Below are 13,558 nucleotides of genomic sequence, written 5' to 3' on the forward strand. Positions count from 1 at the left end.
AAATTGCTGTTATAGATGGGATGGTTGTACTTCAGAAGATGACAAAGTTACCAAATACAGTGGAAACAGTTGAAGATCTCAGTCAGCTCTTCAATGACAGAGTGATGAACCTGGCAATAGGGTTTGATGAGGTCATACTTGCTTTTGACACATACAAGCAAGATTCCCTCAAATCTGCAACAAGAGAAAAGAGACGCCAAGGAAGAGATCCCATTCAGTACCAAATTAGAGATGACACCAGAATCAAGCACATCATGTTAAATCGTTTTCTGTCTCATGACCAAACAAAAGCTGATCTGACAGACTACCTGGCAGAATAGACACTGGAGTATAATGCTGATTCGTCTCAAACCTTTATTGCATCTGCATCCGGCTGTACCAGGAGCAACAGAGACTTGGAGTTTGAAGCTAACAATCATGAAGAAGCTGACACACTCATGATATATCTTGCTATTTCAGCTTCACAGCGCAATCCAAGGAACTCGCAGTTGACAATCTTCTCTCCTGACACTGATGTCCTTGTTTTGACCATTGCAAATTACAGCAGTCTCCTGGAAAACACCACACTCTCAATGGCCTCAAATGTTCTTCCAATAAAGCCTCTTTGGACAGCCCTAGGTGTGAGGAAATCATCAGCTTTGCCAGCCTTCCATGCCTTCACAGGAGCTGACAATACAGGCAGATTTTCCCGAGTTGGAAAGGCAACATGGTTTCAGAAATACTTGAAAACGGATGATGATATTGTTAATGCTTTCCTTGTGCTGACTACAAGTGATGAACTCTGTGACAAAATAATTTCAACATTGGCCAGATTTGTATGCAGTGTTTACTGTCCAAAAGGCCTCTCTGTGACAGATATTCCAGAGCTCAGATGGTATCTCTTCTGCAAACATATGGCAGAGAGTGACAAGCTACCACCAACACTGGGTGCTCTAAAGCAGCACATTCTGAGGGTTCATATTCAAGCTTATGTGTGGGGTCAAGCCAATATCGCCCATCAGATCCAATTAGATCCACTTCAACATGGATTCCATAAGGACAAAGATAACCGGATCCAACCAACAACAATGGATGTTCTCCCAGCCCCCAAAGCTATTATTGAGATGGTGAGGTGTCAGTGTAGGAAAAACTGTTTGACCCAAAGATGTACATGTCGATCAAACAACTTGTCATGTACAGAACTCTGCCTCTGCACCTCAGTGTGTGAGAACGACGATGACACAAATATGTCAACTAATGATGGTGATGACAGCAATGACATGTTTGATGACTCTCTGTGAATATGATATCAAGACACATATCAGGAATTGTGACTTTATCATTCAAGACATCAAGGGACCTATTTTGGGGTAATGTGACTATGACAATTCTATGTGACATTTTGAAAATTTAAATGCCAAGGCATTGATACAGATGGCTCTTATGTTGCTGAGTTGCTGGAGAAACATATAACCATAGGTAATTATTGGATAAATGACAGTTTTTAAGGGGTCATATGATAATTAAGGTACAATATATTCGTTAACAATTTTACTTTGTGATAGACAGTTGTAACGTATAGGATTCTATCCACACTACTGATAATATTGCAAAATCCAACTAAGATATTAGAAAAGTTGAGGTAGTTTTTTGTTAAGAATGTGAAATCATTACCTTAAGCATGTCTAAATTACATATGAGTAAGCATAATATCACATATAAACAATTAAATGACAAAATAAACACCTCAGAAGCCTTAGACTTGACAAATATGGGCAAAAATGGCCGCCATCTTGAAAGCCAAGATGGCCGCCAAATGAATGATGGGAAAATTTGGAAACATTGGTTTTCTTCATCTGTACATTGAAAGCTTTCAGAATATGTATAGTTTTGCTAATCTCCAATTTTTTTCAACAAAAGTACATAAGGAACTGGACTAGTATTACATTCCATGCATTATCTGTAAATGTAAAATATTGCTGGTTTAATTTCAACGAATTAATTATACTCTTCAAAAAAAGAAACGCAAAACGGGTAATTAGCAGACCAAGAGGTGCAAAATGAAGAGGTTTAATGTGTTATAGTGTCAGTGACAAATTTCCAGATAAACCATTAGTCGGGAAACACGAACGATTCGGAAAAAAACGCACACAGTGCATTACTAAAAGGGCCATGGAGCTGCACGAACTGCACGTGCAGCAGCATTATGAACGGTATTGAAGTGCAGGGTTTTTGGTTGCCTGGCATCTGCATCAATCGAATAGTGACAGTTCAACATGCAAAGATTAACAGAAGTGCAAAGAAACAACGTCATAGGCTGCTTGCAGGCAAGGGAATCCCCATCAAGGTTTCCAATGTAGCGCCCAGCACAATCACAAGGCTATGGGATCGGTTTAAACAGCATGGGTCAACACGTAATCCGCCAAGGTTGGGACGACCAAGAGTAACCACCCCGCTTAAGATCGCTACATGCGACAGCTACGTGAAAGGACGATCACAGCCACCTCAACCGCATCCCAAATACCCAGACTCCGAAAATCTCCGACCAGACCGTACGAGACTGTTTAAGAGCAGCAGGTCTACGAGCAAAACGTCCTGTTTAACGCGTCATATTGAGTCGACAACATCGTCAATAACGACTGCCTTGGTGTCGTCAAATCTGGGTATGTCCTCAACCGCGATGGAGAGATGTCTTGTTCAGTGACAAATCAAGATTTCTCCTCTGTTGAGGGGATGAAAGAGCACGGGTCTACAGACGTCGGGGAGAACTTTACGCCGGAAACTGCGTACTGGAAGTGGACAGCTGTGATAGGAGTAGCGTTATGATGTAGGCGGCTCTCTCATCATGGCACGACTGGTTTGCTCCATATCCAGGGCAATCTTACGGCTCAACGATACATCAACGAAATTCTCCTGCCACACGTCCTCCCAATTGCAGCCAACGGCCATGGTGTATTCCAGCAGGACAACGCTCGACCGCATACAGCACGGATAACAAGAGCCTGTCTACACAACAACAACGTTGATGTTCTCCCCTGGCCCTCCAGATCCCCTGATATGAACCCGATAGAGCACCTGTGGGATGAATCGGATAGACGGCTACTCCGACGTCAACCACAACCCCAAACGTTGCAGTAGTTGGCTTTTGTGTTGCAGGCCGAGTGGGCGACCATTCCCCTGGATGTGATTCGCGTACTTGTCTTTTCCATGTGCAGGATATACCAGGCCGCTATCGGTTCCAACGGGATACATACGCGTTATTGATAGTAGCTGACCTTCACCTTGAACCTTTCCTATGTACCGATAACTGATGTTCTCTCCACAATATTTCGGCTCAATACCTAGAACGGTTCTTCATATAAATGTATTTTCCTACGTCACACAAATCTGGTTTTTCCGGTTTTTTCTTTGAAGAGGACATTTTTGTAAACCCCCCCCCACCCTCCTCTCTCTAGGAATATGAATTTGACACCGAGAGCTCACATAACACATTGTTGTAGGTTTGAATCAACCTTGACATACAGAAACAACATCCTCAGACTACCGTGATGCTATCGTCGTTTGTTCTTCTTGAAAGGAAAGCCCTGGTCGATCTGGGAAGACAGCAGCACAGTCTGTCAACTACAGGCACCAAGTACCTGGGATCTACTGGGCTGTTGCGATTAAAACCTGAAATTATGATCAGAGATGATATTCATACTGTATGCAGCGTGTTAGGGCGAAATAATCCCGTTTGACTTGGATGCACTGTTGTGATGGTAGGATCAAAACTATCCCTTTGAAAGTTTTAGATCCCCACATTTCTTCAGGTCCCTGCATTTCCTCACGAGGTGAGTAAAACAAGCAGTCGATGATTTTTTTTGGTCATTTTCGAAAATGAGCAAAACTTGATTAAAGTCGTATCGGCAATATTGCGACCACAAGACGCGATTACAAATTTGTTATCTGTTAAAGAAGTTAGCTCTATCCCCAGGTGTAATAAGTATAGGTTTGCCCTAAACTGCTTAGTAAATGCACCAGAACGCTTGCGTCCGAGTGCTTTGACGCTTGAACGTTTTTCTAAAAAAATTCTGCCTCAAGACTAAATACGGTGTAAGAATCTACATCGAAACCTTGCTATATGCAATAAATCAGAGTTGTCATCCATAAAGTTTATGTTTTGGTTTTCTAAAGGTCAAGTATGGTTTGAGACATGTAAAGTTTCTGAAAAGATTAGACGATCGCACAAGGCCTTACAGATATTCAGATGACAAGGCCACGTGTGCCAAGAGGTTACAACTATATGACGGGGGCCTCTAAATAATCGTGTCTGGACCAGAAAATCAAGTGACATGTATCAACAAAGTCAACGAGCCTGACCACCCGGTCCCTTAATTCACCTCTTAGGACAAGCATGGGTTTTCCTGATAATGTTGTTACCTGTACACAACTGCAATAATGCCGATGGGTGTAGTCAAACAAATGACAAAGCCATTCATGCGTCCTGGAAATATTATAAGAAGTAAACTCGTGTATGAGTAAACTCCAAAGTTAAGTTATCCAAGGTTTATCCGATAATGTTGTTACCTGTGATCCAACTGGCAGCGAACCCAGTGAGTGTAGTCAAACAAGTGCCGAGAAGTCCAAGCCACACATAAGAGAGCCGGTAGATTTCCTCTATCCATATGCTAAAACATGTTCACTCAAGATGCAAAAAATCCAAATAGTTATACAACACTCACATTTGTGTATGACAACAGGTGCACACATCGCTGTTGAATTGGTTATTTAATTACACCGATTCAGAGAATGAATTCATATGTCAGTTAGAAAACCACACGTCACAGTGGAGATTTCAAAGTAGACACAATTTATGGATAACAGCAATCTCATTAAAATCAGACCTTAGTTCTCGCTACCGCTAAACAAAGATCTGAAGACATCCCATTTGGGGTCACGTCAGAACGACATTCATCCGACCAATCAATGCGTCGCTTACCAGATTATGAAAGTGACAGTCGGAATGTGATTTCTGGTCATGAAATCTCGAAAACTTTAACATTGTGTATTCCGAACGATAGTTACGGGTTTAACGACTGAATCCTTACAATCAAGACCATTGTCAAAATATGTTGTGAAGCGTACTCGCCAATTTGAAATTTGTGCCGTAGGCATGAGAAAGCTACCTTCTGATTGGTCATTCCATTGGTCGGTCAAAGTTCGCGCAAGGTCGGCCTGACATGACCCACAATGGGATGTCCTCAGATCTTTCTTTAGTGGAAGCGAGGACAAAGATCTGAATTTAATGAGATTGGGATAACAACATCTTTTTTTTACTGTAATGGTGACGGTTTGGTATAGATCCTTATACCGTATATAAGGATCTATACAGAATCGTCGCTATTACAGTGAAATAAAGTTGTCCATAAATTGTTGTTGTCTACTCTGTCATCCGGCAACTACTGATCAATGCCCATCAAATAATTCATCAGTTGAAATTTGTTTCTCAGTAATATCTTCCCATGGTCGACATAGTCACCTTTCTCGTGCCGCATAAACTACCAAATGGGAAAATATAAACATAGATAATGCCAAATATTTAAATAGTTTATGACAAGATTACCCATTGTGAGTCAATGAACGACAATACAGGAAAATGGTATGCCATATGATCTCAGCGGTCAGCCTATTGTTCAGACGTCATGGACAAAGGAGGACGCCATGTCATATCATTTTCCACAATGGAACAATGTCTCGTCACGTGACCAGCCTTATTTAGAAACTCTAAAATACACGAATACTCCACATTCACACAGCTCGATCAGTCTACCTTACTTGTAAAAAAATGTACATTATTATCTGAACTAAATATTAATAATCAACTGGTTTTGAACACTCAGTAATACAAAAGCAATTTGCAATAAGAAGATAAATCTACCGTGTTTTGAAATTTGATATAGACCTGCTGTAAAGTAGATACTTCTTTTTTTTAATTTTGGTTTATTCAAAGGTATAAATACATCAAATTTCAAAACACTGTCGGTTTATCTCCATTCTACCATGACGGCAACAACGCTTTTAAAAACGGTGCTCTTTTAAAAAATCAGTGTTTTCAGATGGACTTTCAAATCCCCTCCTGCCAAATCCTTATGGTGATCGGCAATCATTTTTTTATGAATCTATTGTATAGGGTATCGATGTCTTCGTGCGCACGTTGTTTGTGTGAAAAGGCTAGTAAATTTAAAAGAGGTTTCCATAGCCAAAAGAAAACATCTTTTTAATCAATCAGAATCAAGCATTCTTCAATTTCATGGTAGAATATCATTTGAAGTTAAAAGGACATCACACCTGATTATTTTGCCAAGGCATGACATTCTGACTATAGTAAAATGAATGAATGATGGTCTTTAACTTCTTGTAAGTATTACATGTCACAAAGCTATTTCATTTCAGTGCTGTCTCACATGCTTGTTTCAATTGATTTGATACATACGGCTGTCGGAAGGTTTCGGCCACTGACGTGTTGTAACGTGATGTAACCGTCGTCCAAGTAGACGTGTTTGAAGCCACTGGTGGTGTTGCAGTCATGCATTGGTTAGTTGATGCAGGAGGAAGCCATGGTGTCGGCTTCACAACATCGGAAAATGCAGAACCCAGGCAGATCCACATCATGATTATTAAACCAACGAGTGTACCGGTGAATGCCCCCTGTCACATGCATAGAATGACTGAGTGAGTGAGTTGGATTTATTGCTGCCTTTAACAGTATGCCAGTTATATCACAGCGTGTTAGCTAAATGTTGGGGGGAAAGCTCGACATGATGCATGTGAAACCAACGAGCAAAGGTATGGTGCTGACAGGCCTAGACGCAGGCCTAGGTTTAATTTTATCTATTTGCATAATTGGGTTTGGTGGTTGGTATAAACTTTATAAACACGTTATTTCTGTATTTAATTATGTATAATGTTGGGTCTGTCACTGGAAAGGGTGTCAACTCAATGTGTGGTGTAAGCCCGAAGTGATGCAGGCCCTAGATTTCCGAAATGATCGTAGCCCTAAAAGTATCATTAAGTTATCGTATGGAAATCGTAGTCTATCGTAGTCTATATTCAAAACTATCGTAGCCCTAAGATATTGAAAGGTTGTCATAAATCTAAGATAGCCGCATACCTGTCATAAGTATACTTTATCTTCATCAAAGATGGCGGCATACTTTGCAAACAATTTTCAAAGTTCAATCTTTGACAAACCGTGGGATTCAAACTGACACTTCGAAAACACGAAGAAAGCATCAAAGGTTTCAAGCATCAAAGATTTCACGTCAGAAATGTTTTTAATAACAACAGCGATCCACATAACTATGGAGTCGATAGCTTATAATATATTTCTATCCGAGTCCATGCTAAAGAAGTGTGAAACAACATACTTTTTCGATAATTTGGGAAGGATATAACAGAAGGTGTCGGCAGGCTATAGTACTGACTGTGACCTTATTGTCAACTCAGAGTCAGCTAATCATACTCTAACTGAGAGTGGTTTCCCTTTGTGTTCGCCCAGCGAGACCTTGCTCAATGTTACAGTTTTCGTATAGCACAGAGTTCCGCTGTTATATTTTCTGGATTGCATATGTGACAATGCTTTTGTCTTTATTTTTTGCATGTTATAAATTTTCATCCATCTGCATATGTGAAATCAAGAAGAAAAAAAAATTCCCATGGGTTTAAAATATCATCATAAAGTAACGTATTTTGAACATTTTCCAAAAATCACTTTTCAATATATTTTCGTAGAAAATTTTCATTGAATGAAATTTAATGATCAGTATAAAATAGACATTTTCACCACGATCATCTTTGAATTTTGCATTCAATGGACCAATTTGAAAATAATAGTCGATGTTGGTCTTGTTAAAATTTAAGTGTACATTTGCTAGTTTTAAATTAATAAAATATAGGTACTTGAGACCGTTCAGACAATAAAAACATTGTAAAGGATAGGGTCACCGGACTAGTACTATTAGATGACCCTTAGCAATGCTGTCAGACAAGCCAAACGTCATCGAACTACGTTTGGGAATAGATATCACACGTTTACAATGTTGATTAAGCTGACACGCCGCAATATAACTGGAATACTGTTAAAAGCGGCGTTAAACCCAACTCACTCACTCACTCAAATCCGACAAATCCATTTATTAGCCCTACTTAATTTAAAATAATAGAAAAAGACTACATTATATGTATGTTCACGTTAAATTGTGGTATGTTCCATGAGACAACATAACTTGACAATTCCTAAAGTATTTCCCTTTGTGAACGAAAACTAGTGCCACTTTCAAATTTTGATAAGAATTATAGTTCTAGACAGATTTTCTTTTAAATTACATAATCTAAATACAAATAGATTGATACTGAATTTGAGTCCTTTGTTAATTCAAAAAATATATTGGATATGTAAACAACAAAAGAAACATATATTGTCATTATGGGTACGCTGCTTCCTGAAATATTTTTGTTTTGAGTGTTTCCAGATATAATGTTGGTGTTTTCTTGATAAACTTGACTTTTGACATATACGCAAAAAGCAAGCAGTATTGGGTTTGAAAAATGAATCTGCATGACACACGAATGCTATTTGTGTTTGGAGGGGTGGTCGGGTAGCCTAGTAGTTAAGGCGTTGGCTCATCACGCCGAAGACCCGGGTTCGATTCCCGACACGGGTACAATGTGTGAAGCCCATTTCTGGTGTCCCCGCCGTGATATTGCTGGAATATTGCTAAAAGCGGCGTAAAACCAAACTCACTCACTCACTATTTGTATTTGGGTAATCATGGCATCATTTATCATAAGAACAACACAGTTACATGAAGGACATTTGTAGGATTGTACGGAATGTCACTTAAATAGTTGCGTGTTAAACAATGTGACCTGACAATCCAACATTATTATTACTTTTGCAATCTCTGACACAAATGAGTCACGATAGTTATCATTTCTTTGTGCGATCTGCGACAGGTTTCTGATAGTTTCGAAAATAGTATCATATCTTTGAACGTAAGTTGTTCAGATTTATCTCAGCTCGTTTCGAATATCTAGACTTTTGGGCTCAGGCACAGGTGTAGTGCTGACTGGCCAAGAAACGTCTTCAGTGTGATTTGAGCTGGTAATTATTTGAATCAATCATTGAATTTGGGTTTGGTATAAACGTTCCCAACACGTTATTACTATATTCAATAATGTATGCTCTGGTATTTGTCACAGGAAAATTTAAGTATTTGATGATACAGTAATTGCTAACAATTGTAAAGAGTAAGAGTGGGTGAGTGAGTGAGCAGACAGTATTCAAGTTATATCACGGCATGTCAATATCACATTTTATATTACAAAAATGAAAATATGATGGCATAATAGACAAAAAATGACCTTTTCAATACAACTACATGGCAGCGATGACTAAAAGAGGATAATGTGGGAACTCTATTTTCAGTAATCCCTTTCTGATGAGATATCAAAAATATCTTTCCCTGAAAGGGGTCCACTTTTTCCTATTACTGTATATGTATTATTTGTATTATTTTTAATTTTTATATTCCCCATCGGTCTCAAAATTTCCAGTTTTGTCCCAAATTCAAAGTTAATTTGGACACATATAGGGTAACTCTGCCTTTGTTTCATGATACTGACCCTTGAAGATCTGGGGTACAATAGGTCTTCAACCAATGCTGGCCGTATACAGACCGCAGTCACATAGCTGGAAAATATTGCTGAGTGCGGAGTTAAACAACAAACAAACAATACCGAAACCTCATGATTCTCACAAAGTTTGCTCAGTCTGAGACATATGCCTGCTAAAATCATCACTTAAACGTTAAAGTGTTTCAGTTGACATACCAATGAGAGTACCAACCGTATGATGTGTGATCCGTACCTTTGCATTAGCCCAAGGACAAAATGCTCCCAAGATGAATAATCCACACAGAGGTCCGGAAAAGGCCGCTAGGACGCTTATGGTTATCTTCAATGACATATTCATCATTGTCAATAGTTATAGATGCGCTTTTCGCTACCAAGGATGCTTTAATTGCCAAAATAGTGCCTTGGCACTGTAGCTCAACGAAGACAGACACTTAACAAAATTTACAAAAAGTTGCTGCCAACATTGATATTAAATATTACTTCCTGCATAAACACACATAGGAGCCGGAACGAGAAAACACCTGTGACATTGGGATATCAATTTTTACTATTAACTGTTGATTCACTCTTTCAAAGTAGTCTTAAAGTGAAAATAAAGTGGAAATTTTGAATTTGTTGCGAATATAATAATCCTAGATACATTATTAATGAAAATCAATAGGGCTTTGAAGTTAACACCCAAAACAAAAACGTTGTGTATAGAATAGGTGGCGAAATGATTATCGTAAATCTCTGATAATCTTAATGTTTAAACATTGAGAATTGAGTACACAACTGCATCTTCTATGTTGTTACTAATTCAGAGCTCATATTGTGGATACGGTAATCAAACGAATGTGCAAGCAGAAAAGCCCCGTGAATGCGATAAAGAGATCAAGACGCCAACCGATCGTTGAAATATTGCACAGAACAACAAACATATGCTACCGTTTTTCAAATTTGATTTTAGTCAAGCATTTATGATGTTGCTATGTTATGTTTAAGTGTCCTTTTAACAAAGCTATATGTATGAAATAAAATTAAATGTATAAACTGTTCTCTCACGGGTGTTCGTGAATCCTGAACAGTTGTATGCAAGGAAACATTTTGGTGCCAATGTTACTTCGAAACATGGCAATTTGCCTTTGACCCTGTTACGGGACAGGGGCCATACAAAAACTGTGTCAATGTTTGCGCCTTGGGGTTGACAGCATATCATCGTCACAGTGACGACCAATTTAGCTTAGGTTAACTGCCTTTACTCTTGTAAACCAAATAATCTGTCCTGATGTGTTATATTCATAAATCTATGTATCTGCATCAGTGTTCAAAATGGACATCGGCCCATTTGCCCGAGGCCAAAAGATTTTTTCTCGGGCTCACAGTTTTATATTTCAGCAGGCCCTTACGACCTGCGGTTTATTTGAGACTGTAAGCATGGTAAATGAATCAAAACACTGAGATTGCTTGGAGAAACAGGACCCAGCTTTAATGTACTCCACTCGTTAACTCTTTCAATACCGTACCGGCCACACCGTAGCCACGTTAAAATAATTCATTTATTAAATCTATCACTTTTCACAAAGTCAGAAAATACGTATTTGATTTCAATTTTTCATATTTATCAATAGAATTAAAATAATGAACTATTTTCTGCCATGTTATTAAAAAAAATAATAATCTGGGACACATGCTTCGAAAACGGATCCATATTGAACATGTCAAAGAGAAATATAAAGACGTTTCAAGCAAATCGTAAATAAAGTAAATTAATGAAATCACCATTCCTGGTTGACTTGTTGTGTGCTGTTATTTATATTCCAAGACTACATGTCTTCCTGCTTCAGCTTAAATGTTTGGGCCTACATTTTTTCCAGTGGGCCTACATTTTTTTTTAAATGTGCTGACCCTTAAGGCTCTCAGTTTGCTCTGCTGAGTTTTAGACACTGATCTGCAGCAAAAAACCAACAATATGTTGAGGCGATCAGTATTCACGTTTTACCTGACAATACGGATCATTACTGCAACATCTGAACGATCATTCTCAAGTTTTAGGAGACTGAAAACACATCTCAGACGTACATAGCCCCAGCAACGTCTTGACAAAGTAGACACAATTTATGATGCTGTTGCACATTTATAAAGAGGACACTAATGACATATGCCTTATGGACATTGCCAAGGCATTTGCACATATAAACCAGAGATGTGATACCTTCTGTGGTGGCTTTGTATGGGAACTGTCCTACCTATCCCGCACTGCGATGAAACAAAGCATATGAATATGGAAGAAATAATTGTTAGATTTCAGGTATAACACCACCTCACTGACGTCAGTAATTGTTTTACTTTCAAAATATTCATACTAAAAAACCTGCACACAGGTAAGCCAATGCTGTCCTTCATTTGGTGATCACATGAACAGGTGGTGAGGTGAAATGGGGTTTAACGTCGCGTCTAAGATTATTGCACTTATATAGCGACGTGCATGCACGTGTATGTGTGTGTGGCTGCTTGTACTAGGCCGGACTGATGCTGATTTAAAGTGCTAGCACACTCACTATCACAGACAATAACATACTACTTTCCATCTGTCACACAAAATGTATGGGACCCTACATGGTAATAGTAGACAATATGCTCCCGGGCACAAATGTTTTGCCCTAGTTTTAATTACACGTGTACCAAACATTATATTACTATTTTAAAACAAATGTTTATAAACTGTCGAAAGTGTAAAATCAGATTCGATCCTAGGACACACAGGCCACAACAAAAGCTCACTTCTCTGGTGAGCTAAACAATAATAATGAATTAATCTTGTTTCATAACATGCAGATAACAGAGCCTTGCGATGAATCAACTTTAGAAAATCAACACTGTTTTTGAAAGTAACGTAAATAACTTTATTTCCCGGTTTGTCAAGGAACTGTCAATTGATTAAGTCCACACGATATTACGATGAGTTTTCATACCTGCAACAATGTTCCACTGACCAATGATATTAGGATGGCTACCCCAAAGGAAAACACTCCGTAGGTGATCACTGAAAGGAGATCACACATGTATATGATATATAGAGGATATCATACGAGTGTCATTCTTTGTTTGTGACACAAGTGTCTAAGTTCCCGTATTTTACTAGCGAGAACGAGTTTTTCTACAAGTGTGTGTTTGTTTGTTTCTTGTTTTACCCAACATTTTTTATCATGAATAGGGAAAATACTGATTTTGATTGGTCAGTCAGAGGTAATCAAATCACAATAACCCCCCTCTGTTTTAAACAACCGATTTGACGGCCGCATCACCGCGGAGGCTATATTGTTAGAATAGTCCTTCTTTTACTGTCAGTGTGAGTAGGCATATTTTACTAATTATATGCAGGCTACAAAATGCAAAGTTGCGGATACAACAATATTCATCATGAGTGCTAATATATATTGTGCAGAAAACACGACCGAAATATAGAAGAAGAATTAATATCAAGTTGTAAGGACAACAGAGAGCTTGCTATTTGGCCTTTGCCTATATATAATTACTGTGACGACATATGTTTTGCGTCACAATGAGTGATAGGACATGATAATTGTAACGCGGTGTAGAACTAAACAAATGCAAGGCTTTGCTCAATTTTCTTCAGGGGAGTCAACCTCATGTCAGCTGTCCAAGTTGCCGTGCTACGTGCTTTCAGAGCCTGTCATAAGTTCGACCTAAGTAATACGGTGTAAACAAACTCTTTGAGGGTATATAGCGCCATATGTAGTCAAAGGCTGTTATCAGTTTACTTTGTGTTGCCTATGTTTTGTGTCAGGGATGAAATCGCGATTGTTTTCGTTGTCTGATCGACTTGGTCGTCGCCTATGGTAGTCGCCATCTTTGTGAAGCTATACGATATAAGAACAGTGATCTGATTTGATATCGCGTT

At 38.8% G+C, this 13,558-nt stretch overlaps 1 pseudogene; it reads right to left on the reverse strand.

Moving 5' to 3' along the window:
- Positions 1-538: 538 nt before the first annotated feature.
- Positions 539-13,558, reverse strand: part of LOC139449057 (sodium-dependent multivitamin transporter-like) — a 33,201-nt pseudogene continuing 20,181 nt past the window's right edge.

Source organism: Haliotis cracherodii, unplaced genomic scaffold (genome assembly GCF_022045235.1).
Source record: "Haliotis cracherodii isolate W230 unplaced genomic scaffold, xgHalCrac1.p SCAF_7, whole genome shotgun sequence".
Taxonomy (NCBI): domain Eukaryota; kingdom Metazoa; phylum Mollusca; class Gastropoda; order Lepetellida; family Haliotidae; genus Haliotis; species Haliotis cracherodii.